The sequence below is a fragment of the Amia ocellicauda genome, chromosome 2, assembly GCF_036373705.1.
Source record: "Amia ocellicauda isolate fAmiCal2 chromosome 2, fAmiCal2.hap1, whole genome shotgun sequence".
Lineage (NCBI taxonomy): Eukaryota > Metazoa > Chordata > Actinopteri > Amiiformes > Amiidae > Amia > Amia ocellicauda.
Genome location: NC_089851.1, coordinates 31,590,947 through 31,605,351, shown reverse-complemented (window position 1 = coordinate 31,605,351; position 14,405 = coordinate 31,590,947).

Here is a 14,405-nt window from a genome sequence, read left to right as displayed (position 1 = left end):
AAGGAAAATATAGGATTTTAAGTTTATTTAAAAAATAAACACATACATTGTTTTCTCATACCAATACAGCCCTCTCTGGCTCTAACGTTTGATAGATGACCTTGACTTTTGTCTACTGTTGAGGACCCATAACTCCAGTCGCGGTCATCTACCAGCCCACATTGACCGGCTCTATTGCTTAAACATTATATGAAAATTGAAGTCGATCAACGGATACTCGAAGTCAAAAATTATGTCTACCATGGACAACAAATCAGTGCAGACAGAGATATTATGGAAGAAATCAAAAGACAAGTACAAATTTGATAGATTGCATTTGGAAGAAACCACACGCTGTTGGAAGGAAATCTATACTTTCCTGAAGAGAAGAGTATTTCATTAATGCATACTAGCAGTGCTTACATATGATGTGAAACCTGGTCACTTAAGGCAAAAATAATACAAAAACTTGGAACAACAAGAAGAGATAAAGAAAAAAATAATGCATCCAAGAACAAACCAAGATATGTGACATCATTGAAAGAGTGAAAATGTTAAAATGGCAATGGGCTGGAAGCATTGCAAGAAGAACATATCAGTTCGACAAAGGAATCTATTGAATGGATACCAAGAGATGAAAAAGACCTTGAAGAAATTATGGGAAGATAAAATTATAAGCCATTCATGTGTGGCATGGAAAAGAGAAAGCTGTAGATCAAAGCAATTGGAAACATGTGGATCAATATAGACTAATGGTGATGATATATGCAGTGCATATGTTCATGAATTTAAATTAGACTTTTTTCCCAATCTTCTACACTCTACACTACTCTACACACTACATGCTGTTAAGGGGAAAATGTTTTTTTTTTTTTAATAATTGGATATATCTCTACCCTCCTACATTTTTGGTGGAAGCACCTTTGGCAGCAGTTACAGCTGGGATAGGTCTTTATTAACTTCACACCTAGATTTCACAACATTTGACCATTCGTCTTTCCAAAAATGTTCAAGCATTGTCAAGTTTCTTGAGGAGTATTGATGGACAGCAATCTTGCCACAAATATTGGATTGGATTTAGTTTGGGGCTATTACTGGGCCTCAAGGACTTTGCTATACTTTACTCCATTCACTTCCCTTCTATCCTGACAAGAGCCCCAGTCCTTGCTGATGAGAATCATTCCCATAAAAGGGAAAGTTATTTGGTGGATTTTGCCTCTGACATGGTGGATGTTGAGCTCTCAATACATCCAACCATGACTTTTTCTTGTTTACAATTGATCTTGCTGACTGGGTACTCATGTAATCTGCAAACTGAATTTCCATCTACTATCTATTGCATTAGTCCAGACAGAAGCTTTCATATTGAAAAAAAAACAACAACTGGAAGATTAAATTAGTAGAACTGTTACTATAAGTAAGAAAATATCTATAGATTCACATAGTTTTGTTAGATCCATGGACCTTGGAACGAGATTGAATGATTCATGGCTGAGGTCATTGCCTATACACGGCATTATTGATGTTACTCTTAAATTTCAGCTTCATTCTGACTGAATTTACAGTTACAGTTACATTATTTTATTTCTCAGAGCTGTTATAGTAATGCTCATGTGATGTGTGCTGCATATACTGATGCAATGAAACATCTAAGCATCATCTTGCCTTTATAATTTCCACTCCCTAATAAAATAACCTTTGATGGATCACCTTGCCACAGGTTTGACACTGATGACAGGATATAAGAAATAATGTTTTTAACAAAGCTACTCTGAAAAAGGTGATGTCATGCAAAGACAAACATATTCACACAATTACAAGGTATACCTCTACAAACAGTGCTAATTCAATGGGTTGGGAATCAGTTACACAAAACTCCAAAGCCAAGCTAAGCCAGTCGCTCTACATAATATATATATATATATATACTCAGCAAAAAAATAAACGTCCTCTCACTTTCAACTGCTTTTATTTCTAACAAATTTAACATGTGTAAATATTTGTATGAACATAAAAAGATTCAACAACTAAGACATAAACTGAACAAGTCTCACAGACATGTGACTAACAGAAATGGCATAATGTGTCCCTGAACAAATGGGGGTCAAAATCAAAATTAAGAGTCAGTATCTGGTGTTGCCACCAGCTGCATTAAGCACTGCAGTGCATCTCCTCCTCATGGACTGCACCAGATTTACCAGTTCTTGCTGTGGCCCTAGCCCTCACCCTCCGATCCAACAGGTTCTAGATGTGCACAATGGGATTGAGATCCGGGCTCTTCACTGGCCATGGTGGGTTTATGCTCATAGGCGACATTGTTGCCAGTGATGTCTGGTAAGGACCTGCCTTACAACAGGCTTACAAGCCCTCAGTCCAGCCTCTCTCAGCCTATTGCGGACAGTATGAGCACTGATGGAGGGATTGTGCGCTCCTGGTGTAACTCGGGCAGTTGTTGCCATCCTGTACCTGTCCCGCAGGTGTGATATTCAGATGTACCGATCAGGTGTTGTTACACGTGGTCTGCCACTGCGAGGACGATCAGCTGTCCTTCCCGTCTCCCTGTAGCACTGTCTTAGGCGTCTCACAGTACGGACATTGCAATTTATTGCCCTGGACACATCTGCAGTCCTCATGCCTAAGGCACGTTCACGCAGATGAGCAGGGACCCTGGACATCTTTCTTTTGGTGTTTTTCAGAGTCAGTAGAAAGGTCTCTTTAGTGTCCTAAGTTTTTATAACTGTGACCTTAATTGCCTACAGTCTATAAGCTGTTAGTGTCTTAATAACCGTTCCACAGATGTATGTTCATTAATTGTTTATGGCTCATTGAACAAGCATGGAAAACATTGTTTAAACCCTTTACAATAAAGATCTGTAAAGTTACTTGGATTTTTACAAAATTATCTTTAAACACCGATCAGCCATAACATTATGACCACCTGCCTAATCCTAATATTGTGTAGGTCCCCCTTTTGCCGCCAAAACAGCCCTGACCCGTCGAGGCATGGACTCCACTAGACCTCTGAAGGTGTGCTGTGGTATCTGGCACCAAGACGTCAGCAGCAGATCCTTTAAGTCCTGTAAGTTGCGAGGTGGGGCCTCCATGGATCAGACCTGTTTGTCCAGCACATCCCACAGATGCTCGATTGGATTGAGATCTGGAGAATTTGGAGGCCAAGTCAACACCTTGAACTCATGATTCATCAGACCAGGCCACCTTCCTCCATTGCTCCGTGGTCAAGTTCTGATGCTTACGTGCCCATTGTAGGCGCTTTCGGCAGTGGATAGGGGTCAGCATGGGCACCCTGACTGGTCTGCTACAGTAGAACTACAGTAGCTCGTCTGTTGGATCGGACCACACGGGCCAGCCTTCGCTCCCCACGTGCATCAATGAGTCTTGGCCGCCCATGACCCTGTCGCTGGTTCACCGCTTTTCCTTCCTTGGACCACTTTTGATAGGAACTGACCACTGCAGACCGGGAACACCCCACAAGAGCTGCAGTTTTGGAGATGCTCTGACCCAGTCGTCTAGCCATCACAATTTGGCCCTTGTCACAGTCGCTCAGATCCTTACGCTGCCCATTTTTCCTGCTTCTAACACATCAACTTTGAGGACAAAATGTTCACTTGCTGCCTAATATATCCCATCCCACAGGTGCCTTGATAACGAGATTATCAGTGTTATTCACTTCAGCGGTCAGTGGTCTTAATGTTATGGCTGATCGGTGTATATATATATATATATATATATATATATATATATATATATATATATATATATATGATAGAAAGCACAACGCTCAAATGATGAAGTTTCACAAAGAATGCTAATGATTTAAAAGTGTGGCATACTTTTGAATATTCCTGGAAGAACTCAAGATCAGATCACCCATTGATAAATAAAATTAAAATAAAAACAGGTATGACAAGATCTAGCAGGCAGTAAAACATCAGTTTAAGCAGTAAAAGACATTGGTATGAAATCTAAACTGAAAGCCTAGGACCTTTCAAAAAGAAGAGCCTTGAAATAAGGACTTAATTGATAAATATTTTGACTATATAGCCAAAAGGAAAATAATTTATCCACAGGATATGGTTGAAATTGGCATCAGAAACCTGATCTGGAATACTTCTAGGATTTCTACTTCTAGTAGTGTTTAAAACCATTTACACTTCTATTTAAAACAATAATATTATAAATTACACGAATATAGTATTGTTTGCCAAAAACGGCCTAGAGGATCCCTCGCAATGCAAATTGGAAGCAGATAAAACATTTCACAATTCATATTTCAGACTGAAGTGAAAGCTGTGCTGCCACTGAAAATAGGTCAGTATATTCTATAAAAAGATTTTATTTTTGGAGATCATGTTGACATTGTAATCGATCAATTGATTGGAGCGAACAGAGCTTGTGATAATTTCCCTCAGGGCCCACATGCACTGACGGCAGGTATAGCGCAGTCAGTGAGTCAGACTGGGTGTGCCCCACTCTCAGACACCACCCTGTCTGTCTTTTCTTCAGCTGCAGAAACCATTTACCTTACTGGAGACAGCAAAGCTCACATGTGCCTCTATAGATCTTCTGAGAATTGGGAGGATGTTTGAAAGACAGTCAAATCAAATAGATATTTTATAACAGTATGAAATCTGATATTCATTATAAATATACACATTAAATGAGTGTTGCATCAGACCCATAAAATGTCACAGTTTTATCATGCAATCATTTGTAATTAATAATTAAGTAGTCTTGTGTTGTATTTAAAGGGTCAGACACAGGTAGCTGTGGTGCTGTGGTGTTTTCACCAAAACCTATGGAGGCAGGAAATGAATTGTATTGACAATGGACTATGCAAACGTATCTTTTGGTTTTCCTTTTAATTACACTATTTTCTCAGCTTGTTAATTTATGACGACTTCTTTATATCCTTCAAAGTTAGTTTAGCCATTTTGTAATTGTTTTTTGTTTTGTTCATTTTTTTCTTAAACATAGTAGAAGATAGATGTCTTTCCTTGCTTTAATATCAGTTAATCAGTTTATTATTTATGAATCCATAAACATTTGTTGTTTTCTTTGGGGGGGGGGGGTTCAAGAAGACCAAATTCTCCCACAGGCAATGCAGCATGAAAGACACACCCTTTGAAATTAGGCTTGTGTGATTCCTATGCATGCTGACATTTTAAGCTTACATTGTCATGGAAATAAAAATAAAAACCATTACGCAATCTGCATCATATACATTTTCTGTGGCATGATGTTACATTTTAATTAAATCTTTCAGTTTCAGTGGTTTTGAATAGGATTAACAAGTTAGATGTAAAAACCACATTGGTAACACCTATATAAACACAACATTTAATTCTGAGGTCATATTGAATGCATCTAAAGTAATAACAGCAGGTACTCTGAAAAATCTTTTCCCAGGTGTTGCAGAATCTTGACTCATGCCTCCTGGAGCCCCTGCAAAGAGGCTGCTATTCAAAAACAGGTGTGTTTGGTGAAACATGTTAGTTTCAGTTGACATCATTCCCTGGCAAAGATAAATCAGTAAGTGTAGTCTGCAGTTTAGGGAGGAGATCCACAGAGCTTTTTAGAAGGATGAGCTTGATTAGAGCGAATTAGGAGAAGAAGTCGGGACACAGGACTGGGGCTTGGGTTCTGCCTCTGATGCACTGCAGCTGTGAATCAGATCGACAGAGGCAGGGAAGCCAATTATTAAGATTTACTCTGAACTGTATTGGGTGTGTGATAAGGTGTGTACATTTCAAGCTGAACATGTGCCAAACACTTAGCAGAAAAAATTGCCATAATTACTGCTCTCAGTATTTAAAAGCTGGCAAGTTTTCAAGCCCTGACTCAAGTTACAAGGTGTGTTTGTGTGAAACAATAAAAGGTGGAAGTTTTTAAGGACCACTGACTGCATTCAGTTTAATCTATAAGATTCTGAAATATATTGATATTTTTTAATAATTTGTTAACTAAACATATTTTTATAGTTTTCAGGATCCTGCGCCAAGACCAGCTTTTTCCTTGAGGAAAACCTGGTGCCCTTTTCCATCTAACATTTTACGCCATTCACACTCATCTGCTGTACGTAATTCTACATTTCACATTTGTAAATATGGAAAACTCTATATGCAACTGTTTAGTATGTTTGTCTCAGGATACACAGTGCTCAAAAAGGATCATACTGGGTCACATCTGTAACAATAATAGTACGGTTATTTTCTGAGCTTCCTGTCTGAAAGCAGAATTTGCTCCCAGTCTTATGAATGTCATTGTAAATGTTAAAAAGGGCAAATCTAAACAAGAATGCTGAAAGCATGAATTAATTTTATATTTTGGTTTCACTGAAGTATAGTGTTGGGAAATTGGCAATGGCTGCACTTGAGAAGTGGCTTGGAGAGTATTCCTGATAGTGCTCTTTAAGATATCACTTTCTACTTTTGATAATTTCATTAGCTGGTTTTGTGCAGTTCCATACATTGAAATTTGAATTTAGCGTCCAAAGGTGAGTAAGTAATAACTTTGGGTGGGGCTTTTCTCCTGTGCACTAGCGGTGCACCTGTCAGGATAGGAAGCTGGGCAATGGCTTATTACAGATTTCACTTTGATCTAGGGAGGGAAAATTATTTTATTATCCTCAGAGCTCCACAATGATACATTCTCTGAATTCTGGCCCATGAAGGTACAATGCCAGGTTCAGAACAAGTCACCCTCTAATGATCAATTCTCTTTTCTCGGGTGAAGCATCAATGACTTCAATACTTATGTGTACACAGTCAGACAATTGACATTATCAAAAGATCACATAGGAATCTGATGTGTGCATGTAAACAGAGCACTCTAATGCAATATTAGAACATAAAACTGATATGAAAATCATAGGTTATATAAGAGGAAGCTTCAGGCCATGCAGTCAGCACAAAGGTTTCATTTGGTTTTATGTATATAAGTGTTTTCATTGTAAATGCCTGTTCATTATTCGACATGCCTGCAGCTGCAGCACAGTTTTGTTTGCATGCAGATACTCACACGTGTGCTTTGTTGGTAGTAAAATAAAACCTTGATGAATTATTTACAACCATTCTCCACCTATTGCATGTCAGACTGGAAATAAAAAAGGTGGCATTATCAGCAGAGAGAGACATTTGGTGAATACTTTTGAGGTGATTGGGTCATTGCACAAGTACTTGTTAACTGTTTTGTACGTTAAATATTGTAGAGCAGTACTCTAACAATGTCCTTTGAACGTTTGCAGTACTGTGCCGATTTGTTTGTTTTCTGTTTAATGGTAAACAAGTAAATGCTTTTTCTATTATTTTTCAAATCGTGCTTGGGTGCTGAGAGGCGGCAGATCAGGTCTGGGTGTGTCTTGTTTGGTGAACCAACACCCTGCCTCGGAATTTCACTCCTGGCTGAGCACAGCCCACATTGCACTGCAGGACTAACTTCACTCCACCATTGAAACACTTTCACTTCAAAAAACAACAAAGATAAGAATGTCTGCCTGGGACTGAGCTGAAATGTATAGTCCAGACATTTTAAACTTATGTTTATTTGAACAATATTGGAGGGGGGGATGTAACAAAAAATAAATGCAACACAGTCCATTACACTGACAGTAAATGTGAATGAAAAGATATCTCACGCATTGTTAGTACACTAAATGTTAATACACTAAATGTAATGCCTTTATGTGTGTAAGATTCTTGTAAGAGTATAGTATGAAATTACAGGATATCTGAGAACAGGTAAACTGCAGTAATTACAATATATTAAAAGGAGGTGATTCTCTCTGCATAACAAATAAACAGATACATTAAAGATCTCTATCTCATAGGTTTATACTGCATTTACAAATCTATAAATAATTCACTGCATAATCATTTTATTTATTATTTTTCTTTTAAGAAACACTACAAATGATTTGGAAAAATAATGTGAAGAAAGATTAATGACTTCCTGATTAATGAAAGTTGTGCACATGATGCTCTTTTTGTGTGCATAGTGCATAATGTTTGTGAGTGACTTTTCTTTGAATTTTACCTTCCAGCAAAAATACTGCTAGGTGTAATTTTAATCATGACTTGCATAAGTTTTTATGTGTGAAAGTAAGTGTGATACAACCCCAAAACTGTGAAACTCAGACCAATCCATTCTAAAGCTTCAATGCAAAGCTGAATACTTTATTATGCATTGCAATCCATCACTGAAACTAAAATACTGCTTCAAATGGGTATACATTTTGGACTCTCCTTTCTATATTTTTATGATTTTTGGTGATTGCTTTGGAAATATTCTAAAACTTTTTTTGAACACAACAGGCAACAGGGTGTTGCCAAGGAACATATCAAGCTTGGTGATGCATTTTTCAAATATTGTATGTTTGTTTTGCTGAGTGTCCTAGACAACATGGTTGAAAAAATATGCATAGTATTAATTCATGCACACCATAGAAGCATTGGTTTGTACTGATTATCCACATCTTTGCACAGCTTATTCATTTTTAAACTACCCTTCCTTGAAAATGAGATGCTTAGATTTGTGTTACGTTTTCCACTACAAATCTTTACATAATTCAGAAGTTAAAGGTTTCTGACATTCAGTACTTTAAAAAATTGACTGTTTTATAGTTTTTATTAATAGAACCAACATAAGACACACAATTCATTTATACATTTTAACTTCAGTTTCATAAAATAGAAATATTAGTATGCCAGGTCCATCCCATTGACTTTTGTGGGGCACTTTTTGACTCTACACGTAGTTACAAAACGTATCTGTTCTAAAATAAATAAAAATCCAACAACATTTTATTTTTAAACAGATAGAAAAACCAGGATTATGCATGGGCATAAATGCAAAGCTTGACACTCAGTGTGTCATATGACTTCCCCTTACATAAAATTTAAACCGGGAGTGACTTGTAAACACATTTTGTGAAGTAAAGGGATTCACAGGAGTGGGCTGTTTCATGATAAAGGGACAAGACTGAACACATTTTATTTGAACACTGAATGATAAAGTGCCAGGGTTTTTGGTGGTTAGCCTAGTGCAAAATCCTTACCCAGACAGAGAAAAAGGCTGAGAAAGGGTCATGTTTCTGCATCAGCTTGGGTAGCTCAACCATTTGCCATTCCATGCCATGCAAAACTAAACAATTATAGCTCTCTACCAAACTCCCCGAAATACTATACAGTCCTTATTTCCATTCACAGTTTTCATAAACGGTAAGCTCAATCAGGGTTTCAAGCTTTTTAACAAGGTTGTGACAGTATGAGCTAGGCAGGGTGTGGAAGAACAGGATCTCAGGACACAGCAATTTCAAATACTTTTTTTTTTTTTACAATATTATGTTATATCCACTAAAGACCAAAGAGCAAACAATTAAATAAATAAATAAAATAAAACAAAAACCTAACTCTTCTTTGAGTTTTAGCTCAACTTTATCTTTTTAAGTTCCCTCTCTAAAACTGGGTAACTAAGCTGCTGCCCAGTGCAAACAGTACTGAAAGGAAGTGGAAAGCTGCAATCAACACAGACGTTCAGTTACCAGGTGCAATTTCATCAGCTGATACAGGGTACATTCCAGAGGGAGTTTGTAATCCAAAACAAGGGAAAGCCAAGTACTTTTTCCTTTCTTCTCCCCTTTTTCACTTTTTTTGCACATACTGCCTCTTAGCCACCTTGTCAAAGTCCACAAGTGGAATGAGCCCAAGAGGAGTGTTTGGGGTCCTTGTTTTGTACAGGCAGGCCCTGTGTATGGGTCACCTGACTGCCTGAGGAGGTCATCTGACCCAGAGGAACTCGCCATTGCCAGGGCTTCAGGGAGCTGTAGTCTTATCCCATAGTGTTGTAGGCCCAGCAGCAAGAAAGTATAACATTGTGCAGTACCTATAATATGCATACTGAGTTATATATGTGTGCCTGTTGTGCTTCAGGGGCTGATTTAGGTCATGCATTTACGAGGTATGGAGATCAGTGAAGAGCGGTGGCCATTTTATGTTTTTCGCGAACAGGTTACAATTCCAAACAAGCATTACAAGTTTTTGGCTTGGGGTTTGGTGTACACTGTTACACTTTTTTATTTCATGCATAAAAAAAATGCCTCTGCTCTGTGTAAGTGAAACTGATTAGATTCTCTTCTCATCCTCTTGTCACAGATTCAGACATGACTACCTTGTGAGGCGTCACTCCTTCGGGTGGGACACTCTGAATCTTTTTCGTTGGCAGCAGCTGGGTGTGGTGACTATTTATTTTATTCCCCCTTTGAAACAGCGCTCTCCCTGCTGCAGATTTGAAGAGGGATTAATGAAACTCTGCCAAACTTATATTAATCATTCTGGGATAAAGTATCTGCCCTATCTTGACATGCCTTTGACTGGAAATCTTGCCTGCTGTAACTTGCGCAGACCTTAAAAAACATACACACACAATAAAGAAAAGGCTGCCACGAAAAGGACAACATGTTACAGCTGTTACAAGATAAGGGGGAGCGCGAGTTCTGTCTCAAGAGTTCAGATTTAATGCTTTAGCTTTTTTTTTCCAATGTGTAAGTTCAGAGCAGATCGAAAAATGCAAATGTGTGTGTAGGTGTGTTAGTGTTAGTGGGGGTTGCATTAAAACCCTGAGGATCATTAATCTACGTATCTATTTTGAAACCTTGAATTACAAAGGTGTGGGCACTTCAGGAGGTGTGGTATTATCTGATTTTGTCTTGTTAGTCTAATTAGAAGGAAACATAATGAATTTTGTGATTGTGGTAAAAGTGTCAGTGTAAGAAAAAAAAATGTTTTAGTGAATAAGCAATCATAATTCTCACTGTAACTGTAAAACATAATGCTATTTGATTAGCAGCTTCATGCTTGTAATAGTATAGTTAAGACATTAATAAGAAATAAGAAATCTAATCCATTACTTTTTATTATTCATATATAACACATGACAGTTATAAGTTAAAGGTGGTAAAGCATGATCAATTAATTATATATTTTTAATTGATTTCCATATGTGTACCATTCACACACACACACACACATCATCTTTATTAATTATTAAATCCCATGACAACAGCTGCATCTCAGCCACATTAAATAAGTAATACCAAATACACCTGAGACCTGCTAGTGTCTGCATCACAGAGTGCACTTCAAAGTCCGCTTTGAAACCTTTGTTGTGCATTCAAACATGATTAACAGAAGAACTGTACACTGTATTAAACTTCTTAGACTATATTACATATGAAGTATTGTGGACAGTAATTCGTTTTAAGAGTTCAGAGCACTATGTTTCAGGTTATACTTTATTCTGTAGGAAAGTCTATATACAGTCGAAGGAGATAATGATTGACCGGAACCTACATGAACAGATAAGCAGTGTTGCTCACAGATGCACCAGACTTTGGCAGACAGTTATAAACAATTGATTCATTGATTGAGTAATGAGAAAAAACAGGTGGGGCTGTAATATGTTGTGTCACCAAGACAGATTTTGAGTCCTGTTTAAAATACACCTCTGAAACTAGACTAGAATTAACCTACGTCGTTTGCATGCTCGTATGATTGTATTTTTATGACATTCTCTTCCTTCCATTGTACTTTTTCTAATTCATTAATTCAACAAGTGCTCTTATTGTTTGCATTTGGCTAATTATTAGCTGAAATAGCATTTGATTAAGCATTGAGCGTGATTTAAATTCCCAAGCTATAGTTATAGCCTTGCCTTCACAGAGAAAAAGGGTTTAGGAACAAAACTGCATGTAGTAGTAGTAGTAGTAGTAAGATATCACATGGATGTAGTTCTTTTTAATATATAATAATAATAATAATAATAATAATAATAATAATAATAATATATCACAGATGCAAGTGTGCTAAGATTAAACAAGTCACACTTAGTTAATTTATCCAGTCCTTGTACTCAGATTTGGACTGATATGCTTGGTAAATATGTATCCATTTAAAAGGCAAAATGAGTGTGAAAATACATAACTTATGAATACACTTACACATGGTGATGTATTTACAATCTTTAGAGCAATTAACAAAGTAAACCTCAAAACCCCAAGCAAGGACTACCATATTTCTATTTTTATCTAGACATTTTCAGTGTGAACAATTATCAGTCACAAACCCACTTTTCACAGTTTTCTGAGGTGCTTTCCATCTCTCTCATAATACAAAAAACAGATATGTTGGGTTGCTTTTTGTTTTTTTGTTTGTTCTTTGCAGTTGTAGTTTCATGGGAATGTGATTTTTAATATGGGTCTACATTTGGGTCTGAAGTTATTTTGACGTATTTAGAAGCGCAAATAGGAGGTATTTTTTTGCACATAAAGTTGTTGCGATTACAAACAAACATGAAAATGAATTTTCTGTAATTGTTTTATATTCTATGTTATCCGGTTAAAATGGCACCATTTCTCCACCAGACCTGTCTAATACTCAATGAGGAATGTTGCTCTGTTAACTCAGGCCCTCGGGCAATGTTTCAAAACATCTTGTCACTGTTTCTGAATGTCACTCCCCACAGCTGGGCTAATTAAATGCTGTGAGAATATTCTTCCACACAGTCTGCATTAGACCACCAGTAACCCCTCACTGGAAAGCAGTCACTTCTTTATCTGATGGCATTTGGACATTAACTAGGTGGCTGTGCTTGCAGCCACACATCTCTATGTGTGTTGCATTGTTGAACACTATGCAGTTACCAATCAGGAGAGACCATTGCCTTCTGCAATCATATACTTGATTGGCAGAAATGCTAAATTGCCTAGTTCTTACTAGAGCAAGTGTACGTAAGGATTAATCCTTTCATCTTATCAACTGGATTTGGAGTCCATGTTGAAGAAAAAGCAATGCATGAAAACATTGTGTTAAAACATTTTGTAACAATCCAAATATTTGCATATATAATCCTCACATTTCTCTTTACTGAGACAAAGTACATTCCATGCTTATGATTTTATAGTTCTATTTTATGTTTGCATTCAACTGTGGCGAAGGTGTCAATGCATACATGGAAATCTAATACCTGCATTCGAAAATCAAAAGAATTTAGCAGAGAGAAATAAGCCTGAGCACTGAATCAAGAGATCTAAGAGTCATGTTTATATGAATATAAATTGATTTAAACCTTGTTTTGCTAATGTTTTACTAAATAGGGACTTTTAATAATGAATGTATCTTCTATTTTTTATGAATGGTAGATTTCCTTAATATACACATATTTTTCATGATAAGTAGTATACATTATAGAGTAAAACAATAAATATTAATCAAATAAAATACATTATATTACTGACAAAAAATGTTAATGTGTTCATTCTATTCCATGGACTATTGAACTAAAACTTACAACTTAACAGTCTTAATTTGACTTCATGATGTAACACGGTTATGAAATGAATAATTATTTAAAACCAGGATAAGGTTTACAGGCTTACTTAATGTACAATATGCTAGCAATTGAATGTTCCATATACACTTTTTATATGTAAATGGTGACAAAATGAAACACACAGTTAACCTATGACATTCTCACGACATCACAGCTCTTCCAAATGATTGATTAAACTGCTCTGTCTTTTCTATTGCCAAGCCCATTAAAAACATTCTGCAGATTAGATTTGCATATTACTTATGTCGGTAATATTCTTAAGAACATCAAATGAAAGAGCAATGCATGCATTTCTGGAATGGGGTGTAATTTATATTAAGAAAGGAATTTGGACAGATCTGAAGAGGACACTCAAGTCATCACCAGATTTATGAAATTCATGTCATTAGTTATAAACACATTTGTTACTGTGAAACAAAAACAATACAAAAATAATAAAATCCTCATTAGATATTAAAAAGGATGTAGAAGGATTTTACGTTGTGCATTCAGGTTCTCTTGAATACTTGGATTTCCATACAATTTTTAACATTGGACTTTATATAATGACATTTCAGGAGTAGACAACACAAATTCCATTCACTCCCATGCAATAAAGTAAACACCTGGCCACTAACACACACCCCACCTCCTCCCCAGTCACTGCCTCTGCTTCCCTCAGTAAAGTCAAACCTTAACATAATTAACTCCTCACCTCAATACATAATCCGGGTTGTAAACTACTCAAATGGTAATTACCATAAGCCAATGAGAGAGAGGACTTGTTAGAGAAAGTGAACTCTGGCGCAGTGTATTTCATGTTGCACACCTACACTTTATAGATTAGGACCTTAATAAAGATTTTAAAGACAATGTTTAGCACCCATTTTCAAGGGTCAACATGTTTTCTATTTGCTTGATTGGTTTGTTTTTGTTGTTTGTTTGTTTTGGTTAAGCATGAAGTACATTAGAAATCAGTCAGTGATTGCTTGGTTTTTCCGTAAATGATAACATTTAGAAATCATAAATAAGGGCATTATATT